We start from the raw sequence: 13,194 nt of genomic DNA on the forward strand, positions 1-13,194 counted from the left end.
AATAAATAAAATCTTAAAAAAAAAAAGAATCTTCTTTGTTTTTGATACATAAGTATGTTTTCCACACATGGATGAGTATCTCAACGAAAGAAAGTAATAGTTCCACTGAACTGAGTTCAAATCAGCCCCTTATAGGATTGTTATTAATTTATAGTGTCATTAAAATAAAGACAAAAGAATAAATACTCTTTTATATGAGGGTGTGGATAAATATAACCTGAAAATCTAGGCTGATTATATGTGTGCCTCCTGGGAGTTAAAGTAATAGGTCAGTTACTAGTATACAACTAACGTTTATTGAACATTACTCTATGCTAGCCAGTGATCTGCACACTTTATGAACATCACTAATCTTCACAAGCATTCTGTGAGAGAGAACCATGAGGTACATAGCTCTCTTCAAGGAGAGAAAAAGTTTTAACTAAAACTTAGCAATATTAGGCAATTGAATCTATTCTTAAAAGGTATTTCCAGGGGCGCCTGGGTGGCTCAGTCGTTAAGCGTCTGCCTTCGGCTCAGGTCATGATCCCAGGGTCCTGGGATCGAACCCCCATCAGGTTCCCTGCTCCTCGGGAAGCCTGCTTCTCCCTCTCCCACTCCCCCTGCTTGTGTTCCCTCTCTCGCTGTGTCTCTCTCTGTCAAATAAATAAATAAAATCTTAAAAAAAAAAGATATTTCCAATTATTTTCTTTTTTTTAAGATTTTATTTATTTATTTGTCAGGGAGACAGACAGAGAGAGAGCACAAGCCGGGGGAGTGTCAGGCAGAGGGAGAAGCAAGCTCCTCGCTGAGCAAGGAGCCTGACGTGGTGGGGCTTGATCCCAGGACAATGGATCATGACCTGAGCCACCCAGGCGTCCCTCCAATTCTTTTCTTTTTTTTCTTTAAAGATTTTATTTATTTATTTGAGAGAGAGGGACAAGCGGGGGGAGGTGTAGAGGGAGAAGCAGACTCCCTGCTGAGCATGGAGACCGATGTAGAACTCGATCCCAGGATTCTGGAATCATGCCCTGAGCCAAAGGCAGATGCTTAACCAACTGAGCCACTGAGGCACCCCCTCCAATTATTTTCAGTTGTAGTTTTTGTAGAGGCTGCTTTTAGGCAACAGGCTTGAGCAACGGAAGCTTGAGCGGGGCCTAAGGGCCCACAGGGACCACCAAGCTGAAGGCAAACAAGCTCATTAAGCGACCTACCTCAAAATAGCCATAGTCCATAACTAACCAGTGGGCTACTTACAACCAGGCACAGTTACCAAAAAAGGGAAAATTCCATATGTCCCCATACTTCCTCACTCCGCCCTATAACCGGGGCCCCTCATCACCGTCTTGTGGCTGATAGTCTCTCCTTTGCTGTCCTGCCTGCTGCTCCCTTGCGGTGTATTCGATAAACTTCTATGTTCTTCGTTCTGCCTTGGGTGAACACTTTCACTGACCGCGCCACGAGCCCCCATCTGATCGGAGCGTCCCACAGTTTTACAAATGACGTGTAATGTCGCATCTGAAATCCTGCTGTCAGTTCGGGAAGAGAATGAAGAAGAGCATGGTTGAAAAGAAGAGAAGGTTGAGCAGGTTAGTGAAACATTTCCAAATGTTGTTGCTTATGGAGAAGTTAACATCATTGTGGCTCTGTGGCCTAGAGAAGACTTCTATAGCTATCTTTAGATATTTGAAGGGCATTTTGTACAAAACAGATTAGATCTATTTTTGTGTTGCTTCGAGGCACAAACAAGATAAATGAGATGGGAAAGGGAGGGTGTGTGAGTGAATGGGGTCCCTTTGTATGCCCGAAAGCCCTCGAGATTACCATTACCAGGAGGGAGAGTTTGTTTTTGTTCTTTTCTCTTTTTTTAAGATTTTATTTATTTGAGAGAAAGAACTCGAGAGAGAACACGAGCTGGGGGAGAGGCAGAGGGAGAGGGTGAGGCAGCCTCCCTGCTAAACAGGGAGCCCGATGTGGGGCTCGACCCCAGGACCCATGATCCGAGCCGAATGCAGACTCTTAACCAGCTGAGCCACCCAGGCACCCCTGTTTTTGTTCTTTTAAAATGTATTTCAAAATATAAAACAGCTTTATCAAAAAATGGGAGGAGGGGAAGGGAAGAAAGGGAGGAAGGAAGGATGGATAAACATAAGGATAATCTATCAAAGATCACTTTAAGAAGTAAATGCAAAGTAATGTAAAATGTAGCCAGGACGCAGGGGTGCAAAAACACCTGGATCCAGGAGTCCCAGAAAGCCCAGTTTCGGCCACTCGCTGCTCACAAAATCCAGAGGCACAGAGACAAGTGATGGTGAGACAGGAAAGGCATTTATTTCAGTGAGGCCAACACCGGAAAGACAACGGACTAATGTCTCAAAGACTGTCTCTGAAGTGCTGAAATAATTTGAGTCTTGTATGCAGAAAATGTGGGACAAAGGTTGGTGGGTACAAGCAGCTGGGCGGTAAAGGTCAGGTCATCGTTGCCATGGATCAGGTCATCGTTGTCATGGATCAGGTCATCGTTGCCATGGATCAGGTCATCGTTGCCATGGATCAGGTCATCGTTGTCATGGATGGGGTCTTGCTGCCTCAGGACAGGCCTTAAGGGGATACTTGCCCACAGGGTCTTTTGTCAAAATTAAGAGATAAGCTGGAAAGAACTTAATCAATTAGAAAGTTTGAGGTCAGCATGGAGGGAAGTAGTTGAAGACCTCTTTCAAAGACGATAGTCACTATTTTCTGATGACAATAGGAAAGATTCCAATCTTATGATTTGACAAGCATAATAAAAATCAGAAAAACAATCACATAAAAAAAGACACTAAGAGGGGTGCCTGGGTGGCTCAAGTCATGGTGTCAGGGTCATGAGATTGAGCTCCCTGTTGGGCTCCATGCTGGGCATGGAGCCTGCCTAAGATTCTCTCCCTCCCTAAAAAAAGAAAAGGAAAGAACGAACGAAAGAAAAGAAAGTAATCAATGACTGAACAAGTCTTTTCATAATCTGAGAGAATCTCCAAAGAAGATAAGCTGGGTGAAGTGATAGGTAATTGTAGCATGAGAGAGAAAGAAGCGCTGCAAGCAGTGGGAAAAACAAAAGTGGAAGTTCTAAAGCAAAGAATTTGGTTCATGCGAGGCTCAGTTGGTGAAACGTCTGCCTTCGGCTCAGGTCATGATCCCAGGATCCTGGGATCGAGCCCAGGTTGGGCTCCCTGCTCACCAGGGAGTCTGCTTCCCCTCTCCTTCCCACTCTTCTCCCTCTCCTCTCCACTCATGCTATCCCTGTCTCTCTCTCTCTCTCAAATAGACAAAATCTTTATTAAAAAAAAAAGTTTGGTTCATACCAAACAACAACAATAAAAACCCTAAAAACCCCAAAAGGCGGTGTTTATGGCTGGAAGGTAGTAAAGGAAAAGTAGTGCAAGAGGTGTTTGGAGATGCAGGCAAAGGCCAAAGTATATAGGCAAGAAGTGGATTTTATTTTAAGTGGAATGGGAAGAAACTGAACTCTTTTAAACAGGAGAGTGATGTGATCTAGTGCATGTGTGAGGAAGATTCATCCACAGAAGCACTGGGGGCAGGGCAGAGGCAGAAAGACCAATCAGAAAGCTGTAGCAGGAGTCCTCCCTCAGTGTGAGTGATCTGATTGCTGTTGGGGTGGCACAGTGGAAAGAGGTGGATGATGACATTTGCATGGAGCCAAACAGCAGAGCAGCTTCAGACTATTTGAGTGTCTGCTGTGTCCCAGGCCCTGTGTTAGATAATGGGGACTCAACAGTGAACAAAAGTGACACAAACCTGTATTAGTGCAGAGAGTAGAACCATGAACACACACACAAGTCCCTATATGGTGTGCTGGAAGGTAAGAAAATGGAGAAACAAAGCAGAGAAAGGGGAATAGTGAGTAGCTGATGGATTGCCATTTTAAATGCTACAGTTATTTTTGTGCAGTTTGTGACCTTTGACTTTGGAGATTTACATTTTGGGAAAAAAGAACAAAGTGTATCCAAAAGCAGAGTTAACAGGGCCAAAGAGGGATAAGGGTCACTAAGGGTCCTATAGTCCTCCATGGAGTCAGTAGTGAGATTCCCGCCCCCTCCCCCTGGCTCAGCTTCCTGCCAGTATTAGTGGTCACATACTTTGTTTTGTTTTGTTTTGTTTAATTTTAATTCGAGTATAGTTAACATACAGTGTTATATTAGTTTCAAGTGTACAATGTAGTGAATCAGCAATTCTATACATTACTCAGTGCTCATCATGATAAGTGTACTCTTAATCCCCTTCACTTCTTTCACCTATTTCCTCACCCACCTCCACGCTGGGCATGGAGCCTGCTTAAGATTCTCTCTCTCCCTTTCCCTCTGCCCCTCCCTGCTTGAGCTCACTCTCTTAAAACAAAACAAAACAAAACAAAACAAAACACTAAGCCACTAAGCAATAAAACACCTGGGAACCACCATCTTAGGGTAATTTGAAAAATAACCAACAAAGGGAAAGAGGAGCCCCCCCACCCCCGCTATATTCTCTAGGCGTTTTAGAAAACATGGAGTGGTTCCTTTGGCCACATACATGCAAATCTACAAGAAAGGTGATATTGTGAACATCAAGGGAATGGACACTGTTCAAAAAGGAACACCCACACACGTTACCATGGCAAAACTGGAAGAGTCTACAACATTACCCAGCATGCTATTGGCATTGTTGTAAACAAACAAGGGCAAGATTCTTGCCAAGAGGATTAATGCATATTAAGCACTCAAAGAGCAGAGATAGATTCCTGCACAGTGTGAAGGAAAATGATGAGAAAAAGAAGGAAGCAGAAGAGAAAGGTTCTTGGGTTCAACTGAAGCTCCAGCCTGTTCTGCCCAGAGAAACACACTTTGTGAGAACCAATGGAAAGGAGACTGAGCTGCTGGAACCTATTCCCTATGAATTCAGGGTATGATAAGCATAAAAAAAATAAAAGACCTCAAGACTGTAAAAAAAAAGAAAAAATTGACAATATAAAACATTTATAACTTTCATCCTATAATTTCTATGCATCTATCCTGGTGAAATATTTTTTTTTTAATTTTTATTTTTTTAAAGATTTTATTTATTTGACAGAGAGAGACACAGCGAGAGAGGGAACACAAGCAGGAGTGGGAGAGGGAGAAGCAGGCTTCCCACAGAGCGGGGAGCCCGATGCAGGGCTCGATCCCAGGACCCTGAGATCATGACCTGAGCTGAAGGCAGAGGCTTAACGACTGAGCCACCCAAGCGACCCCCTGGTGAAATATTTTAAACAAGAGAGAAACCATGATTACAAATATATTCATCACAATGGATTTTAAGTAGTAGAAGAATGGAAATAATATAAATCCAATAATAGAACAATGCTACTTTAACTACAATATATACACTTTATAGAAACTTATGATATTAATGAAGGATAGTTGGAAGAAAGGCAAGCAGGGACAAGGGCCCTCCCCCAACGCCCCCCCGCCCCCAAATTGCCAACCCTCTCAGGTCCCCTTCCTCTACGGGAGCTTTGTACTATTGCTCAATAAACTTTGCTTTGCTGCCCAGCACTCTTCGTCTGGTCTACCTCTTCATTCTTCGGTGTGACCAAGAACTGGGGATGCTAAAGGAAAAGAAATGCTACAACACTATCATCAAAAAGGTGTTTTCAAATATGTACCAGCATAGAAAAATATTTGTTGATAAATGGAAACATTCTCAAAGATGTGTAGTTCAAATAGCCAAAATATTTTTAAAGGAATTCTAATAATTTACTTGGCTCTCCTCTAAAATTGTCAGTAAACTTCAATTCATATACCCCACCAGCACTCCCCACATTTTTTTTTCTCTCCTTTTGATTTTCTGTAACCCCACATTATTCTGGAGCCACTTGTTGGCAAACCACACTCAATAATATTCTCTTCCCTTTTTCTCAGCTGCTTTCCCTTCCTTTCCAACACCTCTGTTTTATTTTTATCTTTTTTTTAAAGATTTTATTTATTTATTTGACACAGAGGGGGTGGGAGAGAGCAAGCACAAGCAGGGGGAGTGGCAGGCAGAGGGAGAATCAGGCTCCCTGCTCAGCAGGGAGCCCAATGTGGGCCTCGATCCCAGGACCCTGGGATCAAGACCTGAGCTGAAGGCAGATGCCAACCAACTGAGCCACCCAGGCATCCCTCCATCACCTGTTTTAAATGACCCTCATCGATCTTGCCATTTGCAACGACGTGGATGGAACTGGAGGGTATTATGTTGAGTGAAATAAGTCAAACAGAGAAAGACATATATCATATGATCTCACTGATATGAGGAATTCTTAATCGCAGGAAACAAACTGAGGGTTGCTGGAGTGGGGGGTGGGGTGGGAGGGATGGGGTGACTGGGTGATAGACACTGGGGAGGGTATGTGCTCTGGTAAGTGCTGTGAATTGTGCAAGACTGTTGAATCTCAGATCTGTACCTCTGAAACAAATAATGCAATATATGTTAAGAAAAAAAAAAAAAGAAGAAGAAGAAGAAGGTAGCAGGAGGGGAAGAATGAAGCGGGGGAAATCGGAGGGGTAGACGAACCATGAGAGACGATGGACTCTGAAAAACAAACTGAGGGTTCTAGAGGGGAGGGGGGTGGGAGGATGGGTTAGCCTGGTGGTGGGTATTGAGGAGGGCACATTCTGCATGGAGCACTGGGTGTTATGCACAAACAATGAATCATGAAACACTTCATCTAAAACTAATGATGTAATGTATGGGGATTAACATAAGAATAAAAAATTTTAAAAAAAATAAAAAAAATAAATGACCCTCATCAATTAGCTTTTTCTTTTCTTCCTACCCTTCCCAGTCTTGAATTTTGCATCTCAACGGTCCTTCAATCCAGGCTGGCAGAGTGACCTTTTCTCTGGAGGAAAAGTGTGGGAAGCTGGCATGGGAGGGAAAAAAAAGCAGTCAGCATTTGCATTCTATCTTCTGACAGAGGGAGGGTCCTTTCCACACTAAGAATTTTTTATCCTGTTCAATTATGAACAGGCTAACAGAACTTTAGATACCAAATATTGAAGCTTGGTATTCAAGTATTATTATCAAACTAGGTTTTGGTTTCAATGTATCAACTTAACCATATTCCCAGCAGAAATTCATCATCTGTTATCTTCATCAACATTGGGTATTTCTTCATCCCTTTCTTCATGTGAAACAAAGAAAAATTGTTTTAAGATACTGATACACACTTAAATTAATAGTAACCTAAATGGAAGTGTTAAAATATAAAGGACTACAAAGTTCTCCCAGACAGAAGGGCCAGGATTTTGCTGTAAAAATAAAAACTTCTATTTGAACTGTGTCCTAGGATCCTGTCAATCCCTTGATGGTTTACCTAAGTATGATTCACGTATATCCTAGTTACACTGAGGGGCCAGAGTGCCAAGAAGTAGCCAGTTGTTAATAAGGGAATAGGTCAAGAGGAAGGAAAACAGAAGTAAAGGCTTAAAATTGCTTCCTTGTTTTTGATTTTTAAAAAATTTCCATTTCTAAATATAATGATATTACTAGAGCCCTGCTGCTCTCTTTGATTAAATGAGAAAAGATTAATTGCTACACTTTGCACCTCACTAGATACTTCCTGTAATATTCTGTTTTCTGTTAACTACTTGATAATTCAATTAAAAATCAGTAGAATTATAAGTAGGTGAGATGAAGTCTCATGAGGTTTTGGATTTACTTTAAAATACTTGAGCAGCAAAAAGAAAGAAAAGGAGGGTAGATGAATCTAATATGGCAAAATATTTATAATTTTTAAATCTGGGTGTAACATATATTAATAGGCATTCAGTGTACCAGCCTCTTCACTTTTGTATTAGAAATTTTCATAAGATTAAAATCAATGGTTACATTGAATGCAATCAAGCTTCTAGCTTTAAAGAATAAAGTTTTATTTTCTACCAATGAAGAATTTGTTTGGTTGAATCTTGATTTATCCAGAATAGTATTGAAAATTTCTGATACCTGAAAATTTTCTGTCTAAAGATGAAAAAAAAAAAAACCTATGCAATGATAAATATCAGATTCAAGACATTTTGACATTCAGCATACCTAATAGTAACACCAACTGGTACTTGTCACAAGTGAAAAATCCAAATGTTCCTGATACCCAGATTCTTCCCTAGCTCTTTTCCACCTCCCACCTCACCCCTCTTGTTCTTTACTTTAGTCTTGGATTTAGCCTTAAACACCCTTTTATTTTACTTTATTGCTCTTACTGATTTACTTGAATGAAAAATAAGCTACGTAACATCCAAGAGAAAAAGACTCTTGGATCAAAAAGAATTTTAGAAGAGCTAGGACAAATAATAAGAGTGGTGGTAAATAAAGAGAGAAGGTTTCAAGTCCTCTACTATGGACCAAGGCAGTATTATGGATATTTTACATACAGCAGAGTAAGACATTTTTTGATATTGTTTGCAAGAAATGCTTATTATTTATTTCTTGAAGAGTCACTAGAATGGCCCTATTCTTTATACAAATGTCAGGCAGGCAGAGATCTTTAATGAGGGTGTAATAAGAGTATAGCAAATATCTTTCATTGCTTCATCAAGTCTGTCACTCACTGTGACTCCTGAAATGTAAAGTTGGTTCCTTAGGGCAGAAGTAGATGAATTTGCATAAGGAACTCAGGACCTTCTGGGAGAAAATAAATCCTAAATATTCTCTCTACCTCCTCCTCTCTTAGATACAAAATTAGAGAATGCTGCTGGAATGGAGAAGGCAGGCTTCATTCATCCAAGGGCCAGTGGTAGGGATAGGCAGCATGTCTCCTAAAATACAATTAATGTAAAGAAAGGAGTTTATTAGGACTGGCAGCTCTAACTCATGACACATAAACAATACAGAAGTAAGTAGAGTAAGGGGCACCTGGCTGGCTCAGTCAGTGGAGCATGAGACTCTTGATCTCAGGGTCATGAGTTCGAGCTCCACGTTGGGTGTGGAACTTACTTTAAAAAAAGAAAGAAGTAGAGTAATAACATATTTATACTGTTTTACACATAAAGCATTAATTGGTACTTAACATCCTTCCCTTGAATAAGACACAACTTTTACCTCTCTTTGGATTTTCCCATCCTTCACCATCTACTGCATTGAAATTATCTGGAAATTCAGCTCTAAATTATTTTTTTACATCATACCTCTACTTTCTTGGGGAAAGTACCTATGTATAAACTAGTTTGCTTGTATTTTAAAATTAAAGGAAAGTAATTTGGAGTCTGTTGTAATGGACAGAGCAAGAAGTATTCAAATCTCATACAATCTGTTCTATGGCCAACTTCCTCATCCTAAACCCTGACTTAGTTCCCACCTTGCTTTTTTATCTGAACAGTTCTCACTCTTGATTTCCCATGCAAGGCCTTATTTTCCTCTTGAAATCTCACCAAGCATCTCGCTTCACAGAGATGCTTTTCTGCTTCTGAATTCCTATTACCTTTACCATTCATTTTCATACTTTTCTCTATTGTTACATTTTAAGTGTATATATAATAAACTAAAATGGAACTTATTTGAGAGCAATGACTGCATTCTAGATCTCTCTGTACTCTTCAAGGGGCTTACTGTGGTATTTTAGATACAGGCTAAACATTAGACTAAAACTCTAATTTAGAACACACAAGTTCTTCCCCTACCTCTACTTGGTTCTTTTTAGCTTAGTAACCGTCATGGACAACTGAATGTGAGTCTTAGGGCTTTTATAGGTCTACCTAGCAACCAGGAAGGTTCCCAAGGATACAAACCCTGAAGATACATGCTTTTGAAATGGTAATGAATGGAACTAAGGAGATAGCCCTAAAACAGAGTACATTTCCATATAAACTGAAATCATATGTCAATATTAGAACTACTGTATAATTAACTGTGGCTTTATGGTCTCGGGAGGAGCTATTATTCCCCTCTATAATCAAACATTTTATTTTAGTCACATCAAGCAAACATCTCTAACTTTTTTTTTTTAAAGATTTTATTTATTTATTCATAAGAGACAGAGAGAGAGAGAGGCAGAGGGAGAAGCAGGCTCCCCGCTGAGCAGGGAGCCTGATGCGGGACTCGATCCCAGGACCCTGGGATCATGACCTGAGCCGAAGGCAGACGCTTAACCATCTGAGCCACCCAGGCGCCCAAACATCTCTAACTTTTATAAAATGAAATAATGAGCGCTGACTAAAGGAGTACCAAGAACAATATTACAACCAACCGTGTTCACCTAAGGCAGGTTTAACAAATACTAACATTCGGCCATCTTTCCTGAGAAATAAAACATTATAGAGATGAAGCCCTCTCACCTTGTTTTCCTTTCTCTTTCCTCAGAAGAACAGCTATCCCAAAGTTGATATGTATATGTATATATGTATATTCTTCCTTTCCATGTTTGTATATATTTTACCATACACATATATAACATTAACATTATATAACATTATTCTCCATGTTTACAAATATTACACAAATGTTAATCATACATAGTATTCTGCAAACTATTTTTTCATTAGAAATTATGTGTTTGAGATTTAAGCATGCAGATATATGCAGTGGATTCACTTAAATTGCTGCAAAGTATTCCATACAGTGAATAATATACAATTTGCTTATCTATTTTTTTTGTTGAAAAGCATTTAGATTATTTCCAGTTTGGGGGCAGGCACTGGGTTGTCTCAGTAGGTAGAGCATAGGACTCTTGATCTCACAGTTGTGAGTTTGAGCCCCATGTTGGGCGTAGAGCTTACTTAAAAAAAAAAAAAAAAAGATTGGGGCGCCTGGGTGGTTCGGTTGGTTAAGCATCTGACTCTTGGTTTCAGCTCAGGTCATGATCTCATGGGTCATGGGATTGGGCCCCAGTCTGGCTCTGCACTCAGCTGGGAGTCAGCTTGAAGATTGTCTCCCTCTGCCTCTCCCCCAACACATGTGCATGTGCGCTCTATCTCTTTCTCTCTCTCTCAAATAAATAAATAAATCTTTAAGAAAAAGATTGTTGCCAGTATTTTGGAAATTAAACCAAAAGAGCAGCAGTGAATATCTTTGTACCTGACTGGACATGTGTGAGAATTCTTTTAGTGTAAATATTTGAATATGAAATAATGTTAATATGATAAATCATTACAGATTTTCTTTTTTTTTTTTTATTTGAGAGAGAGAGAATGAGTCAGAGAGCACATGAGAGGGGGGAGGGTCTGAGGGAGAAGCAGACTCCCTGCCGAGCAGGGAGCCCGATGCGGGACTCAATCCCGGGACTCCAGGATCATGACCTGAGCCGAAGGCAGTCGCTTAACCAACTGAGCCACCCAGGCGCCCCAGATTTTCTGATGTTAGATAGACCATGCTTATGTTCATGAAATAAATTTTATTTGGTCCTGACTTTTTTCAAGTTTTATTTATGACTTTGGCTCTGCATTCATAAGTGAGGTTTGTCTATGGTGTTATTTTCTTGTAGTGTCCTTGCTTTTGTTACCTAGGTTGTAGGGTCTTCTAAAATAATTTGGGGAGCTTTCCCTCTTTTACTATTTCTAAAACAGTTTGATTACAACAGAATTTATCTCACATTTAAAAAACACTGAAGTATTCTTTGTTTTGTTGATATTTTAGATTTTTCAAATACTTTTTCAGTAAATATTGGAAAATTAATTTTTTCAGAACATTATCCATTTCATATGTTTATATTAATTTACATAAGTGGGACATATTTCCCTTATGATTTTAACAATCTAAACTGTATCTATAGTTATACTCTCTTTTCACCCATTTATGTTTTCTCTTTATTTTTCATTTTCACTAAATGCATAACTATTTTATTAATTTCTTCAGTTAGCTTCTCAATTTGTTTATCTGGTTTTTCTCCTTTTTCATTATTTTCTACTCTTATTATTACTTCTTTCTATTCTCTTTGGTGTACTTTATTATTCTTTTTGTAAATATTCCATGTGTGCTTAAAACATAGACATATTCTCTGATTGTTATGTGTACATATATTTAAAAATGTGCCCAATTGCATTACTCAAATGTTCTATATTCTTTCAAATCATTACTTTGATTCTTGAGTTTCTGGTAGAGTTATTAGAGATTTGACAGTTTTTCCTTGAAACTATATTGTTAGGAATATGCCAATTCATCATTATTGTAACTCAATGAGTTGATCCTTTCTCATTGTGCAGCATTCATTTTTAACCATATTGATTTTTTTGCCTTACATTTTTATTTGCTGTTAATATTTCTAGATTAGCCATCTTTTGTGTAGTATTTTTCTTTACTTGATATTTCCTTGTTTAATTTTTTTCACCATTTTATTTTCAGCCTTGTCATGTTGCTTTGCTTTTGAGATGTCTCTTATAAGCAGCATATATTTGTATTTTAGGAATTTCTATTTTGAAATAATTTTAGACTAGCAAATAGTTGCAAAAATAGTACAAAGTATTCTTTTTTTTAAAGATTTTATTTATTTGGCAGAGAGAGAGAGGGCAGAGCAGGGGGAGCAGCAGAGAGAGAGGGAGAAGCAGGCTCGCTGAGCAGGGAGCCAAGTGCGGGATTCGATCCCAGGACCCCAGGATCATGACCTGAGCCGAAGGCAGACGCCTAACGACTGAGCCACCCAGGCGCCCCAGTACAAAGTATTCTTATATACCTTTCACATAGCTTCCCCCAAGTGTTTACATTTTAAATAGGCACAATACAATGATAAAAATCAGGAACTTAACATCAATACAATACTATTAATTAATTAATATGATATACTTAATTTTGCCAGTTGCAGGCGCCTGGGTAGCTCAGTCATTAAGCGTCTGCCTTAGGATCAGGTCATGATCCCGGGGTCCTGGGATCGAGTTCCACATCAGGCTCCCTCCCGGGGGGGGAGGCCTGCTTCTCCCTCTCCCACTCCCGCTGCTTGTGTTCCTGCTCTTGTTATCTCTGTCTCTGTCAAATAAATAAATAAAATCTTTAAAAAAAAATTTTGCCAGTTGCCCATTAATGTCATTTTTTTAGCCTCAGATTTAATCCAGGACATTGTCAAGTCTCCTTATCCTTCTTTAATCCTAACAATTTTTCAGTCTTTCTTTGTATTTCATGACCTTGACCCTTTTAAAGAGTACTGCATAGTTATTTTATTTTATATTTTTAAAGATTTTATTTATTTGACAAGAGAGAGACACTGCGAGAGAGGGAACACAAGCAGGGAGAGTGGGAGGG

At 39.5% G+C, this 13,194-nt stretch overlaps 1 long non-coding RNA gene across 2 annotated transcripts in view; it reads right to left on the bottom strand.

The window, feature by feature from the left end:
• Positions 1 to 2,296: 2,296 nt before the first annotated feature.
• LOC123843905 (uncharacterized) overlaps positions 2,297 to 13,194 on the bottom strand; it is a 49,005-nt gene continuing 38,107 nt past the window's right edge. Inside the window, exon 5 of one of the 2 annotated variants that reach the window (XR_010411578.1) lies at positions 2,297 to 2,639. This is a non-coding gene — a long non-coding RNA (uncharacterized LOC123843905). Of the gene's footprint in view, positions 2,640 to 8,155; positions 8,787 to 13,194 lie in introns of those variants that run through there. The other variant, XR_010411577.1, reaches the window with a different exon arrangement.

The sequence above is a fragment of the Mirounga angustirostris genome, unplaced genomic scaffold (genome assembly GCF_029215605.1).
Source record: "Mirounga angustirostris isolate CCGP_5_RB_7025 unplaced genomic scaffold, mMirAng1.0.hap1 SCAF_5, whole genome shotgun sequence".
NCBI classification, from domain to species: Eukaryota; Metazoa; Chordata; class Mammalia; order Carnivora; family Phocidae; genus Mirounga; species Mirounga angustirostris.